Here is a 13,637-nt window from a genome sequence, read left to right on the forward strand (position 1 = left end):
GTAAATGGAATAAAATTATTTATTATACCTATTAATATACATATGCATTATCTGGAATTGCACATATCGGTTATTACATAGTACAGATGAATCACTAAATACTTAGATGAATCACTAAATACTTAATATATTGTATTACGTTTTCACCTGTGGAAAATAATCCAATGCATGACATTTACCAAACTAAAGAAATTTGATACACTAAGCATGTCTGAAAGCGTCTGTCTTGTCTGATCAAATCACTAAATTAATGATGCAATCATGTAAAATGTCTCCTTCTAGTTAAAATTTTTCATCATGTCCTAATAGACATTTTATATGTCATGTCCATAATTTAGAGGGGTAATTTCCATCCAGGCCATGAAAAACACCATTTCTCCTGTATTTAGTAATACAGGTCTTCATCTCACATCATCTACTTCTTGCTACTAGGAATTCATGTATGTGAGCAAAGAATGGCAACCTTACAGTATTTTTAAAGCTCTAAATGTCTTCCCTATTGTAAGGAATTAATAGACATTGGGATTTGCATTAAAATATGAATAAAGACATGGAGCTCTATCTGAGGAGTTAGACTTTGTAAGCCATGTGTTTCTCTGATTTTTATATCTTCAGTTTTGTCATAAAAGTTCAGAGCGTATTACACCCATCTCTGAGGACGTGTTTTGCTTAGCTCTTAAGTGTCTGCGTTCATATTTCACTTACAGCACTTTTGAAAAGTACTGCCTTCAGCAATCTGAGCGCAGCCCCAGCAGAGGGGCGGCTCCAACAGCAGCAATGGGAGTTTACTTTGACTACCCCACGACGGCATTTCAGTCCTCATCAGTCAGGAGACACCCCCACCCCGCCCCGCAACGTTTTTGATGTGTCTTCCAAAGCTGTAAATGACACTACTTTGTGAGACGGGGCTTTTAGATGGTGAACACCATGCTAAACTACAAAACTGTCTTTATCTATTAGCGGCTCCACTGGTTGCACGAAATATATCTATTAGCGGCTCCACTGGTTGCACGAAATTTGCACGAAATTCTGACTGCTGGCAGCAAAGCATCTCAGCCGATGCTCATGTGACTCTAGGATTTTGTCCTTAAAAGAAAAGGTGATGTTGGCTAAGTTTTGTCTTAGGCATGTGTAGTAGTGGCAGATGTTCTTGGCAATTTTTAAACGAGCTCCAGATGGTAGCTTAGAAGTTTGACCTTAAACATTTTCTAACCTTCAGCTGTAATTTTTAAATGAAGAGATGTGTAGAAGCATGGCTTGTTCAGTTTTTCTCCTGGATTTAGACTGAAGATAAAATGATGAGGTTCATCAAGAAGATGGATGATGATATTATCTTGTCTTAAATTCATTGCAAGTGAAGTTTGACGGAATCATCTGTTCACCATTATCTATAAAAAGATTTTAAGGAGAAAGAAATAGCCCGGTAATTTTGTTCTTTTTAGTCCTCATAGAAAATAAAAAAAAACAATTTTCTGTTTGAATCTTTTATTCATTGTCTGATAAAATTTCGTCTATTTATGCAGATTGTTTTCTGCTAGGCTGCTCAGAGTAAACCCTAACTTGATGTGTTTATCCTAACAGAGAACAAACCAGTCAACTCTCGGATTTAAAGAACTTTTAATTTGCTTTCTTCTTCAAAAGATAATGTACATATTTTTAGATCATTTACTACTCTTAGCAGAGTAATCACCAGATAGTTTGCCAGAGACTGTAAGAAAGTTCATCTCCCCAGGAAGCTTTATAATTCAGAAAATAACATCTAAAAGCATCGAATTCTCCTGCCTACTGGAATTATTCTCTACGTGCAGAGTTAAAGGAGGCTAATTCACTGTTCATTTCCTCATTAGAAAAGAAAACAACCTTGTATTGCAGTAAAACTTCTGTATGCCGCTTCCAGAATGGGTACGTGTAGTAAGTGGGTGATTTTGAATGGACAATAGGCATATGCTATAAAATCATTGTCTGATTTCAAATTAATTGGTTTTCTCTATTAATTTCTTTTTGCTCTAACACAACCACTAGTCCACCGCTTACATTGAAAATTACACTCTGAAGTCACATTCCTTCCAGCAGAGAGCAAGTAAAAGCCCATCTCAGAAGAGCAGCAGGCACAGGGCAGGAGCCAGGTCCTTTCGGGGCGTGGGGCAAGGGCAGAGCGGTGGGGACACACTGCAGCTGGGCTCTGCACACCCTGCTTCCCTCCCATGGGAACGATGGTGGTGGGAGCGGACACGGCCATGCCCATGCCTCACCCCAACATGAGCTTGAAATCACAGGGGAGATGCATCCAGGAACAGGACTCCAGGGTACTACTGCATCTGGTAGTTTAGATATAGTCGTAATAATAAAAACATCAGATATGGTCTGGGCCCGTAGACATCCTACTGCTTCAGCCACATTTGGCACCAGAACTGCTGTACCCAAAATAATGAACTTCAGAAGGAAGAAAACAAAGTCTAAAGAAAGCCTGCAAGTAGAATCTGGGCCTTCAGTTGTAAAACACTTCTAGGTGCTTTTGAATGAAAACATCTCTGGAAATATTGACTTGGAAATATTGAAAGGCTGCCATTGATCATATCTTTGATCTATAGATAATTCAAGAAAATCTGATCTAATCACATATCTTATTAAAGCTCATGAATGTAATCAGCAGCTTTCAGCCTGACTGAATATTGAATGCTCCTTTATACAGCAATAACTCAAAAGAGTAGGGAGCCATTGCCCAAGGTAAATGGAAATAAAGCCGTGAGGCCGAAAAGGATTCCCCGAAGTTAACTGTAAACCAGCCAGGCTGTGGTATTGATTTATGCAAATGCCTGTGCCCGTGTGCAGGGCAGGCAGGCAGGAGGACCGATGGGAGCAGGCAGAGGCACGGGGACAGCCCCAGGTGGCTGACACGGGCACCTTGCTGCCTGTCACCCGTGCCTCGTGGCTTCAGGGTGTAAAGGCAGACCCACAATGCACAAGCAGCACCTGGATCCGTAATCCGTGTCTCTCCCACAGACACACATGTGTGGGCTGCAGCCAAATATTCCCAAAGTGCACAGATCAAAAATCTATAATTAAACTTTCTGGTGTTAGTCCTTACTGTGCTTCACATGTTGCCTGTTTGTTGGTGGGGGACTTCGCCCTATACACAAAATAAAGGGTCCCTTACACAAGTATATAACCAGCACCAATATGACTTACCTATCCTTAATATGTATTACTTGTATTTTGGACAGTGCAGATGGAAGATTTTCTTTACTTTGATGCAATAGAGGGAAAGTGATTGAATTTTTATTTGAAAAAGCTAACTTGTACAATCAATTGAATCACAGTTTGCTAGAGACATACTCATCATTGGGTTCAGACAAACAAACGCAACTGTTCTTTTCTGCCTTTTCTCCCCAGAGACACCATGAAGTGCAGCCTAAGGCCAGCTGACTGCTCCAGGTGAGCGCACTATATGCTGAGGGTGAGGTCGGCCTACGCAGAAGTGGGGAAAAGCAGTTTCTTTCTTTTTAAAGTTGCTGTAGAATGGAAGTTTTTATATCGATAATCATGACGAGTTCATTAAATGTAATTTGAAACCAGCCTGGTACAAAATTGTCAAGAAGTCTGTTAAAATCAATGTAACTATGGAGTGAGTAATTAGAATTCAATCAGCAGGGAAAGCTGCTGATTCTTAAGACAAAGAAATCAATATATAGTTTGGCAGAAATCATAAATTGCAATGGCTACATTCAGAAGGCAACCTGGTTTATACTTTCAAGATTACGAATCAGTTACATCTTACACTCCCTCCCTGGGTCTCTACCCAGTGCACGTGGGGCTCTCACTAGCTGTACTTAAATTTTTTTTCCTTAATCATGGAAATTTGACTCATGATAAGCAATTTTAATGTTCTGCTCAATTTAGGAAAAATGTCAATTTAAAACAAAGAAGCAGATAGAGACAGCTTTCTTCATGCAAATGAAATATTCACTCAGGCAGATCTCTTTAATACTTACACTAATCATTAAGGTAAATACAAAGATTTAGTCTGAAGATGTCATCTCATAAAAATTGTTTTGTTAGTATTTCAGGGATTTGGAGCCCAGTCTATAATAAAGCTGCATAAGGTTCTATAATGGTCTTAGAGGTGTGGAGATGGTAGCTGAAATGGTTATCACCTCATGGTAGAAACTTAGGTGTTTGAAGAAAGCCATTAGAACTTAAGTACAAAGTGTGCAACTTCTGACACTGTTATAATGACCTTCTGAGATTTCAGGGAGAATGTCTTGACAAGCAGATGTTTGCGTTAAAGCTTCACAGTGAAGCTTTGACACAAACTGTGACACAAGCTTCTATGGGTTTTTTGTTTTTTAATACAAATCCCATTTACAATAAAAGCACAGAAAAACAATGTGAAATTATATGCAAATATATTGTGATACCTGTCTTAAGCCATCTCATCAAAGATTAGCATTAACAAATTGAGGAGGCTTTCGGAGCAAAGCCCACTAATTTCAGCTGCTGAAGTTCGGCTCTGGAGCACAAGAGAAAAGCAAGCAAACAACTTTCTGGAATAAAATGAGTGGGAAAAAGATGAGAGAAGAGAGTGACAGGCAGTATGCTGACCTAAAAAAATGCTAAGTAATAGATTTTATTTCTGTGATCTGTAGGCGATCCTCAGTTCATCTGCACATGTTCTTGCTTATAAAACAAAAAATCCATTTCTCAATCCCGCAAGCTAAGCTTAGCAGCTACTCCATCTGTTGAGATATAGTAGCAGGCAGAAGCCGTACTCTATTGCTGGGTGTTATTTGTATCCTGAGTACAGCGTAAGGTTGTAATTGGAAGCAGTGACCTCCTTTTCGGCTGCCTGCACGGGGATTTGTACCCGGGACCTCCAGAGTGAGACAACATTTTGTAGCTGGGGAGTGCTGTCATTCATTTGTTCCCAGGGGACTGGGAAAAAAAGATCGGTGGGCTGAAAGTGGGTCCTGCATTTCGGTCCTGGGCTGGTCAAGTCTTGCTTTCCTTTAGGCCAGAGTATAAAGCCTCACTTCTTTGCCACTCATCGGTCTCCTATTCAGGTCAACTGCGTGACTGGAGACTGGTCTGTGCAATCACAGGAAGTTATTGCTGATCCCAGGATGCCCTGGTTTGGCATTAAGAATAAACCATTTTAATAATCTAGTGTAAATCTCAGTTTTGTGCGTGTCTTCAGCTCCATCCTGCAGAGAAGCTCTTAAACTCTTTATGAGTCTCTGCCATTTAATATTATGCTAGATAGGCTCAGCTTGCAAAAAGGAAAGTACATTGGCACCAGGCTTTCTTTTTTTATCACTGCTAAATATCAGGCTGGCAAGACTGATAATCTTCCCTGATTACTTACTTCACTTTTTATTAGAACATGTTCCTGCATTCATTCAGATATTTAATTTCACTATTGATGGCTGCTTCCTAAAACATAAACAATTCTGTCTTGGTTTGAAAAAAGGTTTATATGATATCCAATAATTGCCTTAAGTGACAGCAACCACCATTACTAGCTCAATGCATTCTCCAAGGTTACTGGACTCAAGAGCATTTTCAACTACTAATTGTTTTTCTTCATGCTTCTTTGTTTTTCCCTTGGTCTGATAATTAATTTCTTCATTCCTTCCTCAGGTTTTCATGTTCACACACTAATTTTCTTGCTCAAGATCCTGAAATGTTTTTGTGTACCTTAACCTTCGGATAGAGACTCCGTCCTCCTGAGCATGCACCCGTTTCTTACGTGGAGCTCTGCTAAACGAGGTAACTCTAGAGCTGCCTCGGAAGAGTCTCTGCAGATTTACAAAGGTATGGCTAAATTTGGGGTTAGTTATTTACACATAAAATACCTTTTCCCTTGCAGTTCCTCCAAGCACGTAGCATTTAATTGCTACGTGTAGTGCTAAGCCCTGCATTTCTTTCACCAGCTTCCTGGCTGGCCACTGTCTTGTCAGAGAAAGCCTGAGGAGCTGCTCTTTCGCCGCTTGAGCAAGGGACTGACAACAGCTAAAGGGAATTTCTGAATAATCATAGCATCACCAGGACTTACACTCCCTCTGAGAAACAGTCCCGGAAGAAAGAGATAAAGATCTAGATGTGCTTGAAGGGGAAGAAGCAAGGAATTGCAGTGGCTATCAGACTTTCTGTGGAAATAATGACTCAGCCTCTATGAATACAGAGGAGGGTTGGGCGATGAGAGCGAGCCAACAGCCACCATTACCTTCACGACTCTCTACCCAAAGTTTTTGGCAGCATTAACATGACAGTTATTCATGCTCATGCAGGACAGCACGGACATGCCAGAACAAAACGCGTTACCTGTGCCCATTAGAAGCTGTAAGTTGGCAACAGGATCCCAATCTCACAGCACCGTAAACTGCTACTTCTGCTGTGACATGCATTCCCCAGAGGTTTGCAACAGCCACGTGTAAATGCAAATATCACTGTGGAAATCAGAAATGTGAAATTTGTTGACCTGCTCTGATCAGTGATTAATATAATCACAAATGGAAAAGTGTGCATTCCTGGAATACAGCATATTTCATTTTCTCATTTAGAGGAAAATTTCGTGTTATGAAGCATCAGTCTTTTTGGGCCTGTTGACAAGAAGAAAGCCCTTCTGTCTGAATATGCAACCTACCCATACACCCAAAGCCACTATACATTAAAAGGATGGAGAACTCATTTTATCACTATGCTTGAAGATATTAAATTGCATGTAGTTGATATTGCAGCTTTTCCTGTCAAATTATTCCATTTTTTGGAGGTGGTGGTGGTGGAGGTAATGGTGGCGGTTCTGGCTTTCTAACACTATGATAGGGGGAAAAAAGACCTTATTGAAGCAGAAAGTGTGATCGTAACAATGCATAAATGAAAAAGGATGCTCAGGGGCAAGTGTAATACCTGAAAGGTGTTGTAACTCATTTATTGAAAATGACCAGGTTTCATACTACCATCATCTCCTTAAAGGATTGCATTCAGTCCCCTTTGACAGCTTAGAGGTCTCTTCTTCTATATAATGTAATCTTTACAGGCAGCTGCTAGAGAATGCAGCATAATGAAGGCAGGTGGTGAATACAAGATACATTTGTGTCATAAGGTGAATTTCATACATTTTATTTGAAGTTGATCCATCAATTGCAAACCATGATCTGATGTAGCTAAATAAGAGGCTCCATTTTGCTGGCAGGGTGGCAGAATGGAAATCATATCTGTAGCCTGCAGCCCCAGAATAGTGTTATAGCACTATGCATACACTTGTTGGGGACAAAGAGACCTGAGCAAGTACTGCTAACTCATTTGCTCTGACCTTCTATAGAGAATACCTTACCCTTATATTAAAAAACACATTCTAAAAGCATGTTTGTAGACACTTGGAAAGAAAAGATGATCTGAGGACAAACTGCCCCCTATCTCATTTGCTAAATATCATTTAATTCCTTTACTAAAACATCTCTCCCCTCTCCCTCCTTTTCTCCTCCCCCCCTCCTCCCCCCATGTAAATGGGCAGTTGGTGATAGTAAGACTGGTGATTCACTTGGAGCCTGAATTTTTCCATGTTGTTAGTCCCTGCTGATGATTTTGGGGCAGTCCTCCATAAAATCTGTTGTTTCACAGCTGGCAGCTAGCAGCTTGCTAGTTACTCCACCTGGAAGAAAGGACGTGGCAGTAATTTTCTGCAAGTCCTGGGATGTGAGAAGAGCAATCACAGGTGAAAACTCTGGAGTGGCCCAGGCTGTGGACACAATAGGAGCCAAATTTCATGTTGTGGAGCTCTGGACTTCCAGGTTAATAAATCCAAACTGCAGTGAGAGAATGCATTTGGTTCTGTGTGGCATATGGACCTCTGACAGCAGGGTGTCAATGGGATTTGCTGATAATGGTTTCTCTGTGAGATACCTAAGATACGGGATTTTTTTTACAGCAGATGATCCTGAAAATCCTGATTATTTCCATTTATTTGCTTTTGAACACACAGCTTGGCAGTTGTTCTTATTTCACTGACACAAGCAGCAACTGTGTGCCTAACACCAATTTGATGTCTGTGAAAGAGATTAAGGAAAATAAACAAAAAAATCCTACTACTTTAATTCACTGCTGGAAGTTTCAATTGGTTTCATAAGCTCGGTTCTTTTTAGTTGACCTGCAAAATTTGAAACAAAGGAACATAAAAACATTTATAAATCGAAAGAGTACACAACATCATGTATGCGTGTAGACTTAAACATGTGTGGACCTTAACATATATGATCAAAAAATTGTTTAAGACAGCTCTAGTTGGAAAAAGTGGTCAACGACAACACACAAATGTTAGATTAAGGATGCTACATGTGTACAGGGCCCACATTTCTTGCAGTTGCTTCTCCTCTCTAACATTCAAATAAAAAATCTTCAATCTCTACTGACCAAGAACTTTGCAGTTTATAAACAACGCAATAAATAGTTTTATCTGTGCTTTAGTTCTACAAGTGCTGTCAAATATTTGCCACGATGAGTGTAAAGCTTTCCTACACAATATATTTTGTACCTAAGCATTTCACTTTAAAGGGGTAATTAGAAAGTAGAGCATTTATTTGTAAATTAAACAAAAGAATAACAGGCTGCTTTGTTCATTCTTTAGCTGTTTTCCCATAGTAATTAACATAATCCTGAAAATTACAAAGTAAGAAAAACATTTACGCTTTTCCATTTCCAAAATTTGATTAAATTTGATTAAATTCCTAAGCACACATTTTTTAAAAGACCCTGAAAATAAAAACAATCATTCCATTTGTGAAGCCCAGATCAGGTGTGTACTAGGAAAGGCACTTGAGATTATGCTACTGTTGCATTGATTGCTAGCAAGTCCTTGATTGCACACATATGTTTTCCTACATAAACATGAACCCTAAAATTATTTTAGATTCTCTCATGGATGGGGTGGTAGATCATACTCCCCTCTCCAGATGTGGAATAACAATGGAATAACTAGCAAGGAAAGCCCTGCATGAGTGCACTTGTGGAAGTTCATAATCTGTCCCAAGTTAATTATCAAGTATTCTTAAATTTCATTTAAAAATGGAGATATGGGAAATTAAGATACCATCTGGAAAAGGTGAGTTCAATAGTCACAAATCTAAAGAAAGTCCTGGCCACGCGAATGGGTCATTTAAAGCATCATTGAGAAAACCACCTTTGTTCAGTAGGTTACAATGAGACAGAAACAGAAAGAAGCTGGCTTACACTGAATTCCTGAATGAAATAAATTCATTGCAGCATTCAAACATTCCTTCCTATTAAGGAAGCAATCTGCTCTGGGTGATAGTTTCCTTAGTAGGAAGCAATGATTTACCATGTAACGGGTTACCACAAAGAAGGTAGTGAGCTATTCTACATCCTTTGGGAAAAGAACAAGAAAAGGGCATGAAATCAATGCGGGAAAACTAGATTGGTTATGAGGAAAAGTTTCCTAAAAATAAAGAAACACCTTCCTGAGAAACCTAATTACTAGAGACAATTAAGACAAATTCTGGAGAGCGTGGTTTATATTCAGTTGAGCTGAGCCAAAGGAAATTAGCAGGAAACCTGTGAGATGTGTTAGGATTTTAAGATCCTGGGGCTCCATCATGGTGTTCGCTTGCACTTTCTTCTACAGCATTCTGTAGTAGCAGTGCCAGAAGGCAGAAAATACACTGTGGGTATGTGACAGAAGGGAAATCCCCTCGGCTAAAGAACTTTCTGCCATTACCCCTGTTTCCAGAATAGCTCCAAGCCTAGTTCCCAGCCTGAGCTGAAACAGTTCTTCCAGATCTCCTCCTCTTTGAACAGTCCAACATTAGAGTCATATTTAGTTTTCCCAGACTACTCTTCCTTTGAGTGTGCAAAGCTATGCACTTTAGTGTTTGGAAAGCTTGATTATGCTATTATGAATATACAGAGTTTAATTGCCCATGCATGCTGCTGACTCCCAAATCCATCTCGTCTCTCAGTCTTAACTAAGAGCTTTTAAGATGTGAGGATGTTTCCAGAGCCAGGAGCACACATAATTCCAAACAATGACCTGGCTAGGAGGAGGGGTAAGAGAATGAGATGTGCAGCTTTATCCACCCTGCTAGATCTCATGCAAAACAGCAGCACATGATGGTCAACTCCATCAAATACTGTCAACAGATCTAGCTACATTAGCATAGTAATTAGACTAAAAGTTTATAGCTAAAAGAAGATGGCCCACCAGAGCAATCATCTTTGTCTCAGTGTAATATCTTCATCTAAAAACCCAGCTGTGAGAACATTTTTGGCAGAAAACAGGCAATAATAGACCCCTCTTGCTTATGTCCCCTCAAAAGCTCTCTTTTGTTTTGTATGTATCTCAACTTCTAGCTAAAAAGGGAAGTGTGTGATAAGCAGTGAAATTGCTTCCAAATCTTAGGCTAGCCAGCATGCATCTTACATCCAGTATAGCATATTTGATCTCATTCTCCTTAGACTGTCCCTGTAATAATACCTTGTGGAGGTGCATAGGATAGTACTGACACTTGGCCATATGTGAAACATTACATGATGAACAAACACTTGGGACTAATGCCCATGCTATATTTTAAAAAAAAAAAAAAAAAAAAAAAAAAAAAAAAAAAAAAAGGTAGTTCTCTTTCTGTCTCTCTCCTACTATAAAGTGTCTAGTTGTCAGTTTGCCTAGTCTTTATTCTTCTTTCCACCCTCATTTGTCCTAGAATTTCTCAGTAACGTTTTTTTTCCTGGCACATATGAATACCCTAATGTCACAATTTGCTCAATGTTTGAATTCAGGCTGTCAGAATGGCTTCAAAATATGTCCACGGGTCTTAATAAGCAATGCAAACATTCAACATGTAGTACAATGCTGACACTGGCTAAAAGAACTATATACTATTTTATTTCATTCAATCCTCCTTTATCTGTGCTTCAGGGCAGCTGCTAGACTGTCATGTCACTGTATTTCTGCTTTTTATTCCAGGTATTTTAGGATGGAAGGGGAACCATAACACTGGAATTACATATTTAATGGTATAGTGTCTTGTTTCAACAGATTGTGAATCACTTTGGAGGCACACTCAGTTTCATGTATCAGTTCATTTCTCCGTCGATTTATATAGACAGCTTGTCAACAGATGTTGAATCAGTGCAAAACTTTCTACTATCAAGAGTGCTGTTGGGAGTGTCTCACATTCAGGGGATGTGTAGAGACCAAAGCACAATATTCAGATTTTACTTCTCTGACATTTAGTAGTTATGTAAGAGATAGATAGTAAAAGTGCTCTAAAAGACGTTTTGGTGAATTGGGGTTTTTTTTTCAGTCTGTGTAATGCCTAAGAGCAGTCAGCCATAGCTGAGAAATACAGACTCCACAGTAAGGACGGAGAAAATCTGCAAACATTCCTTCAATCGAAATTGAAAGACAAGCTTGAAGAACATATTCTTCAGGATCTTTACGAATGCCTCTAAAGCATTTAAATCAAACAGTGAAGAAATTCACAATTAATTTTGTGTGAACACCACCTTACCAATAACTGAAACACCAAAGTAACTGTCTCCCACAAGAATGAACAAGGACCTCGTTCATTCATTTGTGGTCTGTGAGTCTGTGAGTCTGTGGTAGGGTAGCAGTCTTCAAATTTCATTTTTGGGGGTGAGACAAGCCATTTTCAGTGAAAGTGGGACCTCCTGATTTCTGGATGGGCTATCCAGGAAGACAGCATAGGATAACTCACATAGGATGGGACCACAGTGTAGACCCACCTCCAGCACACGACTGGGTCAACCAGGGGGTCAAGCCAAGTTGCTCAGGGCTTTATCCAGTCTTGTCTTGAAAAACTCCATGCATGGAGCCTGCAAAACTGGATATACTTCGATCTAAGATGTAACTGTATCATATGATACCATGAAAACATACATACATCCCCCTCACCCAGTGCTAGGGCAGAGGGAGTGAGAGAAGGAGAGCTAATCTTAACCTTCCCATTTACACTTGTGACTGGAAGCCCTCTCCGGCCTTTTAAATACAGCATGAATTCACTTTTTCAGAAAATTAATTTTCAGGACATCCTGAGGCATTTTCCAGCCCTGCAGCACTTGACAGAGTAGTAGCTGCCATTTGAAGAACATTTTAGAATTGGAGTAAGATAATGCACGAACCTTCAGAAAAAGACATTGCAGCTACTGTTTTCTTTTGGCCATTTTTTGAGACAGGAGCCCATTAGAATAAAATAGTTTCACAGTTAACTCATTGAAGTGTTTAAGTCGAGTTTGCTTTTAGAGACTTCTTAAAAACAAAACTTTGTAATAGCTGAAGAACAACAGACACTTTGAATTGCCTAATATTTTTGAATGAGCACACAACTTGCTTAGAAAGGATTTGATAATTACCCCAGCATGCCAGTTACTGAGCAAATGAATTTTATACCAAGTTCCTAGCAGGATTTTTAAAGAAACAAGCAAATGCCCCATAGCAATGCATAGTAGTGGCAATTTTTAGCCTCGTAACTGAGAAAAGGAGCATATTGTAGGTGGTGTATTTCTAGCTAATTAGCTGAAAATTAAAAAAGCTCAAGGAAATAAAATCAAACTACTTGCTGAATGGTTTATGCCCTGGAGCAAAAGACACCTTCATAATGATAAAATGCTTTAATCACCAAAGGTTTGTCTAATCGGCTCTATATTGATATACGACACACAGCACTGAAACTGTGCCAGTGTGGCCTGTCCCAAAATCCACTGCAGTAAACAATAATGGCACTTGGAATGAATTTGCCTAATCTAAAAAAACTTCTGAAGGTCTAATCTTTCCCCTTTGGAAAAGGATCAGGCCAAGCAGGCACAGTTTTGTCACAGCTGCTATTTGAGTCATGGTTTTCATATTAAATTTTTCTTTAAACATAAGATTCCAGACTTCTGACTCCCTGAAATGTGTATATCTGTGTAGGTGGCTGAGCTAGCTTTGCTGTAAAACTTTGAAAAATGTCAAATGGAAACCTGGGCTGTGTGGAAAGTTCAGCAAGAGCAAGGGATTTCCTAACAGCTCACGAGGGTTCTGTCCCACCTCACGTGGGGGAACAGTCCTGAGCCCCCAAGGGGATTTAGGGGGCTTAGTGCACACTACAGAGTGTGCACTAGCAGTCCACAGAGGAGCATGAGAAGTTCTGAGCGTGGGTAACTGCACCTACTCTCCACACCAAACTTTCCTCCATGGCTGTCACTGCTAAGCCAAGCTGAAAATCTACACAGAAAACATGCTTAAAGAGCCTAAATTCGTCTTACTGTAGAGTAAAGGAATTTTTATTTCAGCGAATTGACCTGTAATTTTTGGCAGGTTTCAGTACCAATTCATGACCTGTTATCTTTCTTCTCTAACTGCACTGACGGCTCCTGTTCCTGCAAGGAGGCATCACCACCCAGCTGCTGCCTCACTGCTTTCAGAAGATGACTCTGCTACCTTAACCATTGAGCTGCTTGTCTACCAGAAGTCATAGGAAACATGCAGAAACCTGCCAAGAATAGGGTTTCTCATGCAGGCGCTGGCTCCGTACCAACCCCGCTGACACAGACAGACTGCCGCCACCCTTTCGTAATTCATTTCTTTTTTGCTACATGTCAGGCTTCAGAAGGTGCTGATTACAATT

The sequence above is a fragment of the Balearica regulorum genome, chromosome 2 (genome assembly GCF_011004875.1).
Source record: "Balearica regulorum gibbericeps isolate bBalReg1 chromosome 2, bBalReg1.pri, whole genome shotgun sequence".
NCBI classification, from domain to species: domain Eukaryota; kingdom Metazoa; phylum Chordata; class Aves; order Gruiformes; family Gruidae; genus Balearica; species Balearica regulorum.